The sequence below is a fragment of the Nomia melanderi genome, chromosome 1, assembly GCF_051020985.1.
Source record: "Nomia melanderi isolate GNS246 chromosome 1, iyNomMela1, whole genome shotgun sequence".
NCBI classification, from domain to species: Eukaryota; Metazoa; Arthropoda; class Insecta; order Hymenoptera; family Halictidae; genus Nomia; species Nomia melanderi.
This window is the reverse complement of record NC_134999.1, coordinates 37,896,383-37,909,118: the sequence shown is the minus strand read 5'-3', so window position 1 is coordinate 37,909,118 and position 12,736 is coordinate 37,896,383. Positions and strand designations below refer to the sequence as shown.

The 12,736-nt window shown below is 49.4% G+C and overlaps 1 protein-coding gene across 12 annotated transcripts in view; it reads left to right on the top strand.

The window, feature by feature from the left end:
• The first annotated feature begins 1,108 nt into the window (after positions 1-1,108).
• Positions 1,109-12,736, top strand: part of LOC116424925 (protein abrupt) — an 80,700-nt gene continuing 69,072 nt past the window's right edge. For 8 of the 12 annotated variants that reach the window (XR_013000086.1, XR_013000083.1, XM_076373908.1 and 5 more), the window contains exon 1: positions 1,682-2,012. The gene's annotated coding sequence lies outside the window, so the exon portion shown is untranslated. The other 4 variants (XM_076373880.1, XM_076373886.1, XM_076373885.1 and 1 more) reach the window with 4 other exon arrangements.

Sequence of the window (12,736 nt, the reverse complement as noted above, 5' to 3'; positions counted from 1 at the left end):
TTGGCTGTCTCGGCCGACGCACGGCCGGTTGATACGTGCACCACCCCCGGAGGCTGCCGTCGGAGATCCTGACATCTGACGGAGGGCGAAAGAAGTGGCACGAAAGAAGGGCGAAAAGCCAGGAAGCGGTCTGCAGTTTTCTCCGCGGAGCTCGCCACCCTCCTCGCGGACTCTTTCCGCGTCACCCCCTCCGGAGCTTTCCTTACCGACCTTCAGTGATAACGCCAGACCCGCCACCTTCGATAAAGATGTCCGAAGTGGCACGCCAGCGTGACGGTCCCGATCGAACGTTATTGATCGCGGGAACAAGTGGCGAAAAACACTAAGGGTGTCGGGGTGTGTAGTGCACTATGCGGTGCTGCAAGCTGGTGGCTAGATTCCGAACACTGACTTTGCCAGTGGCAGCCAGTGCGCAGCTACCTCTCTCACTGACCACTTACACTAGCTATGGAAAAATATAGATTACCTAACATTCCTGCCACGCAGCTGAAGTTTATGACGCTTCCACTGAAAAATAACAATTAACAAGATAGCGCTATTTCTAGGAAGAAAGACATCTCTTCGATTCCACGTTCAATCACCTTCCATACTGAACATTCGGCGCCTCGAAACTGTCAAGGAACTGCAACCCCTAAATCTTCCCATCCAGACTGCCGAGTGGCCAAAGAAACGAGCCTGCCAACGCGACCAATCGATCAAATCGAATCCCCAGTCATCTAGATCATCCGAGGCGTGACAAGCGGTCGGCCGCAAGACGCTCGAGGATCCCGTGCATCCAACAAAGTTGCCATTGTCGGGATCCCGACGTCGTATCGCAACAGCCAGCGCGCGAGTAAAGTCGCGCGTCGCAGCTGGCGAGGTAGGCGAGCCTCGGCACGTCCATCATCCCCGCAGCTACGCCGTAAGGTGGCAACGTTGCTCTCGCGAGAGTGGTTTAGAGCTAGGCGTAAAGGGGCAATGCTACCGCTCGCGCCGGCGACGCTTCGTTCCTCGCGGGTCTCCGGGTTGGGGAGGGGGCACGGAGCGCTCTAGTAGCGAGGGTTGGCTGGTGGGAGCGCGCCGCTACACGAGACAGAGAGCAACGTCTGAAAGTGGTGGGGAACGAGCGAGCGTCCAGTGGTGGGGCGCGCGACTCGTTAGCGGGAGGGAGATCCTCCGGGGTCGGAGTAGGAGAGCGATAGAAGGCGGAGAGGGAGCGAGAGGCCGCCGAAAGCGCATAGCGGCCCATAATTCGGTGCGCCGCCCCGCAATCAGGTTCGTGCTCGATGTTTCTAACCGCCTCGCTCGTCGCAGCCGGGAGAGAGAGACGGTAGTGCACGTTTTTACGTTTGCCCGTCGAGCACTTGGTCGACCGACCGCGCCGCCACGGTCGAACCCCGACGGATCGTTTCCACGCTAGCACACTTTTTTTCCACGTAACTTTCATCGTATCTCGATCTCCTCGCTGCGTCGTTAACCCGCGTCTACGTGCGGGTTGTTTATCCACGGCAGCTGGCCGACGACCACGCTTACCGAGCTTACCACCGTACCAAGCGTCCTCGCGTTGAAATCGTTCTACCCGCGCGCGCGCCGCTACTGTTGCCGCCTGTTTGTTGCCACCGCTTGCCGGACAGAAACCGGAAGGGCCGAAGGAAAAAGAGCGAGAGAGCAAGTGGGTGCCGATCCAGGATCGAGTGTGAGGAACTCCGCTGAGAGACAGAGAGAAGCCCGCCGTAGAAAAACGGGAGAAATAGCAGGCCGCGAGAAGGGTGAACGCGCGGCCAAGCTCGCCTATAGAGCCGGCAGACGAGAAACCGCGCGCGTCTGCCACTCTGCCTGCCTTGCCTGCCTGCCTACTGCCTGCCTCTGCCAGACCGAGCCATTCAGTCGGTCGGTCGATCATTCAGAGTCAGTGCCGGTTCGCTACGCAACCACGGACGAACGTTCTCTCTCGCTCACTGTTTACTCGCGACCAGTTTCTTCAATGGTAGAGATTCGTGTTTCCACGGGATACCGATGATCGACGACGCACCGTAAGTGACCGAGGAGCAGCGCAACCCCTGGACCGATCGTTTTCCGTATTTGCCCTCGCTCATCGGTGGATCTACGGTTCGCAATTTGTGATCAACCGGGGGCGGAGAGTACCGTTCGACGACGCACCCCTCGGTGCAGCCCGCCGAAGAGAAATTGTGCCGCTGCCATGGACACGGGCCAGTGATATTTGCATATTTTTGCGTGAATCTTGCGTCGAATCTCGTATAAAACCTTCTTTTGTCTGCATTCGTTTATTTTTTTTTCTCTCTTCGACCGCGACTTCTTCGAGCTGATCCCGGCTAACTCGGTTTTTGGTGATTGTGTGACGCTGGTTCCTCGGTGGAATGGTACACCGAGGCAGGACACTCGAGCATCCCAGAGCATCGTCGACTCGTTCCATGGTCCACGTCACGTAAATATACACACGAAACACACACTTACACGAGAAACACGTTTCATCGAAGGAATTGCATGACCGAAAATCGACGGAGACGCCTCCGTGTCGCACGTGCGTGCACGTGTGTCGGCCGGGTTGAGCGCGTAACCGCGCCGTTACACGGCTCTGATTATTAACGAGTTACTACCGCGATACTAATTAAGTTTAATCGCAAGGCCGCCGTTCGTTAAAGTTAATTGCACGATCGACCGCGGCCCACGTAGTTAACTACGTCGTCGCACTCCTCCCCGCTCGCGGCGGCTCTATGCGCAACTTTTATAGAAATTACGCGCGGTTTCTCTGCCGATCGAGGGGGCACACCGGATCCGTTTACGATCGCGAGCCTTAGGTGTCCGTTCGAGAGTAAAACTGTCGCGAGAGCATTTTTCACGGACGCGTACGTACTGCGTCCGCAGCGACTGCTCCGCGGTGCTGTTGAACTTGTTACTCTTAACGGTTTCAAATTCTATCCACTGTACTGCATAGAGAATCTTTTCAAATGGATAACGATTCCAAAGCGATGAGTCTTTATTCTCTGTACCTCGACTGTACGGAAAATAAGGGGGAACCGGTGAATAACGTTTCGAATTCAAAGACGACGCGCTATAAACGGGAGATTCTGCTGTCGAAAGCGACTTGCGATAATTTTACACTCAAATGGAAAAGTACGAAAGACTCCGGCGTATTCTCTAGCGGCTACGGTGAGCCGAAAACGTGAGGATCGATCGAATTACAAACGCGAAAACTTTTCTGGAACAATGTACGTACGCCTTAGTCTGGCCGATCGCGATACGAGGATTCATGTTTCTCGCGGTTTATGATGGCCTTAGACTTCTTTAGCGCCGACCCGTTGTTCCTTCACGGACACGTTTCCGTTGTGTCGAATCGTCGTCGCGAGGAATATTCGTCTTTTCACTGGCGACTCGCTTCAACGATGTTTTTCTTCTTTTTTTTCTTAGTTTTTTCTTCTATAATTGCCGTGGTCCCGCGTTTCTGCGGCTCGTATTGCTACGCAAATTCTTCTTAATAGCCTTGCCGTGATTAAAATCACGGTACATTCTACTTAGGAGCCATTTGTGTTAATCGATGGTCGCTGATTAATTGGAAACCGACGAAATTGTTTATTCGAAAAACATGAAATTCGAGACTTTGTATAACTCCTGGATATGAATTTTCTCTGATTCAGTGTCGCCTCGCGTCGTTATGGCTACGTTTCATTAATTCATTAGTGGTGTTCTATTTTGTGGAAACGCTGCATTCCGGAGGGCTCACGAAACTACTCGAAATTATTTACCGGAGATTCGCTCGATGAAGTATCTCACTTTTAGTAACTAATTAAGGTTATCTCGAGATTCTTGGTAATTCTATAGGGTTTCTCAAATAGCAAGGCCGTTTCTACAAAATGTAGTAACTCATTTTTGTACTAGGAATAGTTCCACACGACAGGTGTGCTAGAAAGTTATCTATTTTTATTCTAGCGCTTTATCCCTTGAATTAGTATCCTCACTTTCACTATAGTTTCATATTTATAGTATTATCGATTTTCTAAAGCTAGTCGCAGCGAAGCGTTGAAAAAATTCAACGAAGTTCTCATCCAGTTTAGAGCATAATACAATTCCGAACAACGAAGTAATCCGTATCTGAATACCAATCCGGGTCTATTATATTCGGTACTAACGATCCCCGGTATCTTTTCAAAAATATTCCATTGAATTCTCTTCCCACTATATTCCACTCGTCGATTTCATCAATTCCATCAATTTCATCAATTTCGTCAATTTCGTCAATTTATTCTAAGATCCACTGGCGCGTTGTTTAATCGAGGCCTCGAAAACCCCTCGTGGAAAACAGTCTCTCCCCGGTCCGGTGATCGCCGAATTCGATTTCCCTTCGATTTTATGCTAATGCCGGCCCGGCTGTATGCACATGTCACTCCGGATCGTAGACGGAATTTGTTAAAGTTCGTGGGCCGTTGCGACACACGCACGGAGCGTATATTGCGTGCGACGCGTGTGATCAATAAATCGGGCTGTGCATCACGCACACAAGGGGAAACGGCCGCGTGTACGCACGCACGTGGAGGACGCGCACACTGTTGCAGCCCGGCGGCCTAAAACGAAGCCCGAACGTAAGACCGTTCCTTTCCCGATCTGACTCTCCGCAACAATGTATGCAGAGAGCCGACGAGGGACCCGCGGCTCGGAGCATTCACGGTGCAGAAAATTTCCTGCCCCGGCTTTCGTTAATCGTCCCGCGTCGTACGAACCTTTTCGTTTCGCCAAAGCGGCGGATTCCGTGAAATTACCGGGAGAATTTTCACGCTGAAAGCGCACCGCGCTCCCATTGTCACTCGCTTTTAACGCGCTCGATACCGTTGACGTCGAATGGCGTCTTTTCGCGAGCCGAATACAGTGGTTCTCCGAATATTCGATAAGAGTGCTCGGGAATTTGCGTTTAGATTTTTTAAGGTTTCAAGGAATTGTAGTGGAAAGTTCGAAGTGCGACAGAACGCAATTTGCATTGATGTATCCTTGTAACGACGCTTTGTATTAATCTAAATTATGGAGGTTAGTAGTTCTTATTAGGAGTTGAAGATTCTTTGGAATAATTAGAGGGTCGCCTACTCGAATGAGGCAATCAGTATTTCCAGAGTCTCTAATTCGCTGTACAGTTCCTTTTGATGTTTCCAATCGCCGGTACATCTTCAATGAAAATTCACGACTGCGCGAAGGAAAATGAAAAATTCAGATTCGTTGCGCGAAAGATCGCGTTGCAAGAAATTAGTAACGCAATATTGTTCGGGTCTCTCGAAAATTTTCGTTTAGGGGACCGGCGGTTCACTTTCTCCGCTGCGTATCATTCGACAGGCTTCCCGTTCTGTTTTTGATAAATCCGATACGAAGCTTCCTGGACGTGAAAGAGCACACGACGTCGGACACGTAACAAATGTACGCGTGTGAATTATCACGCGGCGTAACACGTCCGCCGTATTCGGGGAGGAGGCGAGAGTTTAGTTTCCCTTCGCGGCCGAGAAAGGAACGAAATTGACAAGTGTGATCGCTCGTTGTTCGAAAACACGCGAGCGTCGGTTTCATAAATTCGTTGTAATTCTTCCCCGAAAACCGAGGACTCGGGCGGATGATTAACGCGAGTCCCCGGTTAGGAACGAAAATCCCTCCTTCCACATGGCGGCCTATGGTTATTTGATCGATACGAACCCCCCGTCTCTACGCTTTTCACCGTGAGCGACCCTTTTATTAATGACTGACTCACACGCATCTCGATAAGCTGATAGCCACGTGCATTCGGGAACGGTCGCCCGGCCGCGTTTACGCACGCACGAACCTCGTATCTTTCCAGCCGATTTATTAGATCACTGCGAAACTTCTGTCGGTTACAGGTAATGAACTGTAACAACCGCCGGAGAATTTTCGGTGAATTCTCTAAGAAATCCTGGAGACTTCGAAGGCGTTCTTACGTTTCGTTGGAACAACGTTTCCAAGGTGTTTTAATCTGTTTATAACGTTGCGCGTTAAATATCGTACGATTTTCGTCATGAAGAAAGTAATGAATCACTCATAAGCCTATTCAATGATCGTTACAACGGTGATTCATCGTCTCGAGCACATTATTGTTATCTGCCTGTATTAGCCTTTCAATCATTTTTATTATTTTCCAATGACACTCCGCTTGAAACCTCATTTTCTTCTTAATACCGTTGCTCGTATACATAATTCTCCGGTGAAAAAAGAGAGGCTTTTTATCATTGCTTCGTGCGAAATGTCATTGGTGGTTCGTCTGATTTATGTTGCGTTGAGAAACGTTTCTGGGAGGGGCTGATGCCAAATATTACCGATCGTGACTTTCTTTCGGCTCGCGCACGCAAAATTCGATTCGGGCGTATCAACAGAAAACAGCTCGATCGTTGTTTTCAAATATACGTTATCGCGCGCGGCTATCGATCTCCTAATACTCGTAATCCTATCGTTATCGAATCGGTCGCCGGAAACAAAAGAGCCAGGCGCGGATCGAGAGTGACGCACTCCGCGAATTTACACTTCTCATCGTAATTGGAAATCTCGAAGAAATCGTTACGTCCCTTCGATAACGCGTAAACACTGTTAATCCGTATATCTCGACGCTTTTATCATTCCCACGATCGTAAAGCGATAGCGATCGGTGCTTTTCATTTATTTCGATCGCCGTAATCGTTGACTCATCGCTTGTCGTTGATTCTAATAGAATATAATTGTCCCTCTTTTCTCTCGCATTACGAAAGCTATTTAAAATGTAGATTTAACCCTATGCGAAGGAGCGTTACGTTTGTTTCTCTTTTCATCTACTAGATGATAATCTTAAACTTTAAGCTCACGTAAATAGACACCGGGTCAATATTTATACCATCGAAAAAACCACTCTGCAAATGTTTATTTTTCTAAGTTGCTTGTGGCAGAATTCACCTCTATTTCAATGCTTAGCTTCTACGTCGATATATTTTCATATGTTTCCCAAAGAAAACTCAACGAAGGAATTTCCCAACGAAGGAATCCGTTTAAAAAAATGTTCCTTCGAGTACTGCACGCTCTACTCGCTCCAGTTCGTACGGCAAATATAGTGCGCCATTATCGCGAGCAATCCATGCTCATTTCATTCTCCGAAATCAGTCACAATCGGCAAAGCCCGGCACTCTTTTATTGCAAGTTATCGTTATATTTTTATACAACCGACAGCTGACAGACATCGCTTACCTTTACCTGGCCGATAGCAGCCCGCCCGTCAAGATAAAGAAAATATCGGCGCGCTGCGCGGCGCGGCGAGCGGGCGGGCCGCTTGCAAAAACAGTGCAAATTAACCGAATTATGGAAGCGTCACGTTCGCTAATGATTTATGCGCGACAATGTGCCGGTAATTGGCAGCGGGGGCGACACGCAGATCGAAGCGGAGCCGACGTTCGCCCGCTCGCGCGCGCGCGAGAGCCCGCGTTGCGCCTGTCCACCGATTAATTAATGAATTGACGGGCACGAGATTGCGGCCGCGAAATGATGTACATACATTCGTCACTGGGAGACGGTCAATTGTCGGTTCTGTACGCAAACTTCGGCCTGTCGAAGAGCCATCCCGCTCGCGTGTGCACCGTGGGAATCGTTGCAGGGTGGGCCATCCTCTGTCCCGGTGGCGGAACATTTATACATCGATCTAGCCTGTCAATGAAATAATAGGGGAAAAGAACGAAGAACTCGAAACGCAAAGGGAAAGCGCGAACTAATGCCCGCGACGATACAAGCGTCGAGTAGCCGCAATAAAAGGATCACTAGAAAATTACAAAGGTTTCATTCATCGAGGAGAATAAACACTGTTATATCGGTCTATCCTATTGCTTAAACAATAAGGAACAAGCGAGGAGAGCTCGACACAGAAGGAAAATCGAAGCTAATGAATACCAATGATAATCCTACAACCACAATAAAAGAAATTATCACCGGAGGATCGAAGAAACAACCGTAGGCCGTAAAACTTTACAATTCCTCCGATGAGATTGCTACCTCTAGAGTACCAGGAAAATCTTTTACCGTCCGTATACATTTTCGGCCACTCGTAAAATTCACCATCGCGCGTCTGTCGTAATTCCGGGGTATCGTAGTAAAAAGTTCCTCGTGTTTTCAGCCCGTGAGCCCTTCGCGGAATTGTTTTAGAGCGCTCGGCCGAGCGACCGCAGCCAGAGATAACAAAGATTACGGGTTCCCCCGGTGCTAGCTACGTACCTGCGAACTAGGAAACGCGCGTACAGGCGGCAGGGTTTCTCTAGCGTTCCTCCGGTACCTGCGGAGAGGACCGATGGGCCCCTCCGGGGAGCGTAGCAGCTGGCCCGATAATTGCGCCGGCGATATTATTAATGGTCCCAAGATTTGCTTCGGCCCGGACCCAGGTAGACGCCAGGCGAGCGCCGGGTACGGTAACCGCTGTACTTGCACACGCGGTACGCCCCGCATAATCCTCGGCCACGTGAAAAACGTACGGACGCAACCGGCCGTACAATGATACATCGCTGTTTGAAAGGACGAGGCAGGCGGCTTTGGACTTCCTGCTCTTTCCGGTCCGCTCGTGTTCCTCGAGTGTTTGGGGAAAGATGCCAGGGAGAGATCCTTGGCTCTGGATAGACTGCCCGAGTTGTTTGAGCTTGTTTTATGGCGACAGCTTTGTTTGACCGTGTCGCCTCGTCCGAGCTACTGGGACGTTCGAGCTTCGATGTTTCGGATCTCGGGTTTTTAGTTCAACCCCTTGTTGTATTATTTACTTTTGCTACTAAGCTCGCGCAGAATGTTTCTATAGTAGTTTGGAGGAAACGCAAAGAAATTGTCCACTGCAGTTTATGTACAAAGTTTCTTTCAAGATAATATATTGATAATGACACAATAGTTTTTTGCTTTGATCCATGCGCATTGAACAATATTCATGTTTATTAAACTAATTCCGATCATCATCACTTGTCATTGTACAACAAGGGGTTAATTCGTAGGGATAAGAAATGCGCTTCTAAGGGTTGGACGTTCGAAACGTTTATTTGGAAGATTTTCTGTCTCCTTTGTTTATTCTGCGACGAGTCGATATTTATTCCTATTATATGTAGTAGGTCTTACTAGAACTACCGAGCATTCAATACGATTAATATGCAATTCCTGTAAAAATTGTAACAATTACTTTCAGTTTCTTCAGAGATTCATTCTAGTACTCTAGTGAAACTATTTTCAAAATCCTTTCGAATATTCAGTACTTCGAAGGTATCAATGATTGCTAAACAAAAAGATCGAAGCCAGTCATTTTAACTAGTACGGCAGTTCTAGCGTTAACTAGAGAATTCCGACTTGAAATCAGGACTCAGGAGTCTAAGTAGTTACCGAGAAATGTTCAAGCTTCAACTCTCGAATATTAAGCCCCCGCGCGATCCCATTTGCAAGAATGCACTCCGCAGCAACAAAGAACACGTACTCCGAACGACCTGAATCCGTTCAATCCATTCCTCCGTTCCGCTCGACGCACGGGCTGCGGTGCTCGTGCAAATTTTTCGAATCCAAGGATTTGGACGGCAAAAGGAAGACGAATTTCGGTGCGGTTTCCAAGAAGGGTCTCGGGGCTCGGCTAGAGGGTGTTTATTTTCGGGCAGAAACGGAATGCTCGGGGAGAGCTGCACACTTTCATTACGGTTCTCTCTCGTGGAAACGCTCGCGTTCCTTCTTCTCTTTCTTCCCCCCGGGCCCCCCTCGCTTCCCCCGCCGTCCAGCCGTCCTCCAGAGCTGTTGGTAACTCGAGAGTACGCGTATATAGTCGCTCGTCTTCAACTCTGGTTATATATTTTCTCGTTTTGCCGGCGGTGGCCTGCGTTCCGTCCGCCCGAGTACTCGAACCGGCCGGCCGGCCGGTGAAAAGGACTCGAGCGAGTAATACGAGCCGCGTTATGGGGTTTTCCCTGCGTGGCGCACGTGCATCCGCAAACTGCAGGGCGCCGCGCCCACCACGTGAAAATCGGTTTCCACCGCGTCGACGGGTTTCTCGGTAAAAACTTTCACCGAGACGCGCAGGATTCGCCGCGATGGAAAACGGGACGTGGATCTCTGGAACGGAATCAAGAATCCGTATCCGAGTTCGTTTCGCTCGGCGATAAGTCCTCGTTAATATTTAAAATCTGACGTCAGATCTCTCAGCGATGAAAATTCGTACGTTCCGGCGTCACGCCGCGAATACATTTCAATGTTTAGCCGCGCTCGCCGTTTCTCCGAGTGCGCGATGAATTGAAGCGTTCGAGGTGTCATGTGGCCTTGGGCTTTCCGCTGCGAACTTAATTGCGGATCGTTTCGCGAGGAGTTTAAATACTTGGAAACTTCGGTTGCTCCGCGATGTTCGTCTAATGGAGGATTGTTGATAAATCTGAAAAATGTGGTAGTTTCTATTCATCGGCATTCTAGGTTAATCGTCGAAGCGTTCCATTGCGCACGATAGAAATAGAAACACTATGGAAATTGGCAATGCATGAAAGTATAACGATACGATCGTACGTCAATCGCGATTTCTACTTCCTCCGCGAACGGATCATTTTCTATCATTCGAAGTACAGTTCTGTACGCCTCGGGTTTCAATCGAACAATGAATATCGTCGATCAGAGACGCAGATCATTAATGGAGATACCGTGAATGTCATCGTCGTATTCATATAGCGGTATAATAACCTCGCAGTGGTCGGGTCATATTGTAAACGGACAGTGGAGGAGGAAGTATCCTTCGGGAGTAGCGTCGATAGAAGGGGAAGGGGGAGAGCTTAAACTGCCACACCTCGAATTCGCGGCATTCCTGCTACGTATCCAATCTCGGCTCGTCTTGATCTATTCCACCCGGCTATCTCGTTTTGCACGGTGTATCGAAATGGCGGGCACGCGCGCCGGCATTTCCTGCTCGCGCGCTAATATCGCGACGCGTTATTCCCCGCCTCGGTCGTTATGGCCGGCGAAGCCGCAAACGTTTCGATTTATCGTGCCCGCGCGATTCGCGAGCGGCTAGATTCGACGTCGCTTACCCGCAAACCTGACGACCTGTTGTTCGACGAATGCATTTCTCTACCTGCTGCGATTGCCACTGTCAATATTTCCCGGAAATTCGAAACGACACACGGCACTCGAACGGATTTAATACGAATTTCTCTGGTATAACATCTTCAATTAATACCTGACCATAATAAATACTTGGGGATAGTCGCATTAAAAGTTGAATAGTGGAAAAAAATATATCTCTACCTCGTCGGAGGGCAATGATTTTCTTGCGAGTTTTCTTTCGTCAACCGAAAGGAACGGAGATATTTCGGGCTTTACTGTTACCCTGCCCGCAGCGCGCGTTCGTCGTGCCTACGATTCACGTTTTTCTATTTCGCATTAATAATTGAGTACGCAATAAAGACGTAGCATGATTATCGCCGGCGAAATGAAAAAAAGGCCTTATACTGCCTCGTTAATATTCACGGTACTTAATTTGCGCGATATATTGTTGGTGTCCGCGGACGTCGCGGGACAGACCATTTTCTTTCACTCACCGTCACGGAAGGGATCGTTGGCAGCGCTGCTTAATAATCACGGACGGTTACGTTTTACGAGGAGATTACACGGTGGATCGGCCTGCCACGGACGCGCGCGATCCACCGCGGCGAATCGTCGTCGGCGACGACGACGGCTGCCCGTTTAATTGCGTTTTAGGCGGCCGGGGTAATTTACGGAGCCGGACGCGCGGTATGCACGGTTAATAAAATTTTTCAGCCGGGAAGGGGATTTCCTGGGGACGCCCCTCCCCGCGTTCTCGCCCGCGACGCGCTGTGATTACGCGCGTCGCGAGCGAATTGCTCAACCGACGAAATCGGCCAGTCACTTCACCTTGAAAACCGTAATAACCACGATAAATTGACCGGCCGACCGGGCCAGGCCCACGGTGCGTGCGCTCGCGCGCGAGCGAGCGAGCGAGCGTCGGGATCGATGGAAAAAGAATTTCGATCGTGCCGGGCCCGACCCGCCGGATTCGTGACGCGCGCCGCGCGTGAACGATCGACCGCGATCCATCATATTTTCGGCTCCGATTCCTACGCTCGGTTTAACGGTCGATCAACGGAAACGCGCGTTCATCCTGCGAGATGGATACCGGTTTTTGCCCGCCACGATTTTTTGCCCTTTTCGAGAATTTCTTAGTGGTCTAATGAATTATTAAGTACAATTCAGCGAGGAATAAATTGCTGGTCGAAGGAGATCAGACGAGCATTAGATCTTCTCGGAGTGATATAGTATGATGGACGACGTACACTTAAATCGAACCGTCCAACTAGCATAGAATTTGATGGAACAGTTATAACTGCATTCGGTGTATTATCTTCCTTTGGTATGTTACGAGAATTTGCAAACAGAAACAGAAACCTGTTCCATTGTTCGGAGATTTTACAAAAGGAATTTCACTGTAATGAATCACTCTCGCGAATCTAATCGTTGATCCCACAGACGAATGTCATCGGGGAAATTTTAATCGGGCCGATCCGATAAAGCCGAATTATCTGTCCATTAGCGTCATTTACGCGGTAATGCAATCGCAAACAAATTTATTAAACTGTTTCTATTCCGTTATCAGCCCGGGGAACAACAGAATTCGTCTGGCTTCACCTTTGAGATTTCGTCGTCGCGCGATAAGGCTGGCAACGCCGTCGACCGTGGAAACCGATGCAGACCGCTGCTCGCGGGAAAGGTTTTCTGAATCGTATCGTTGGGC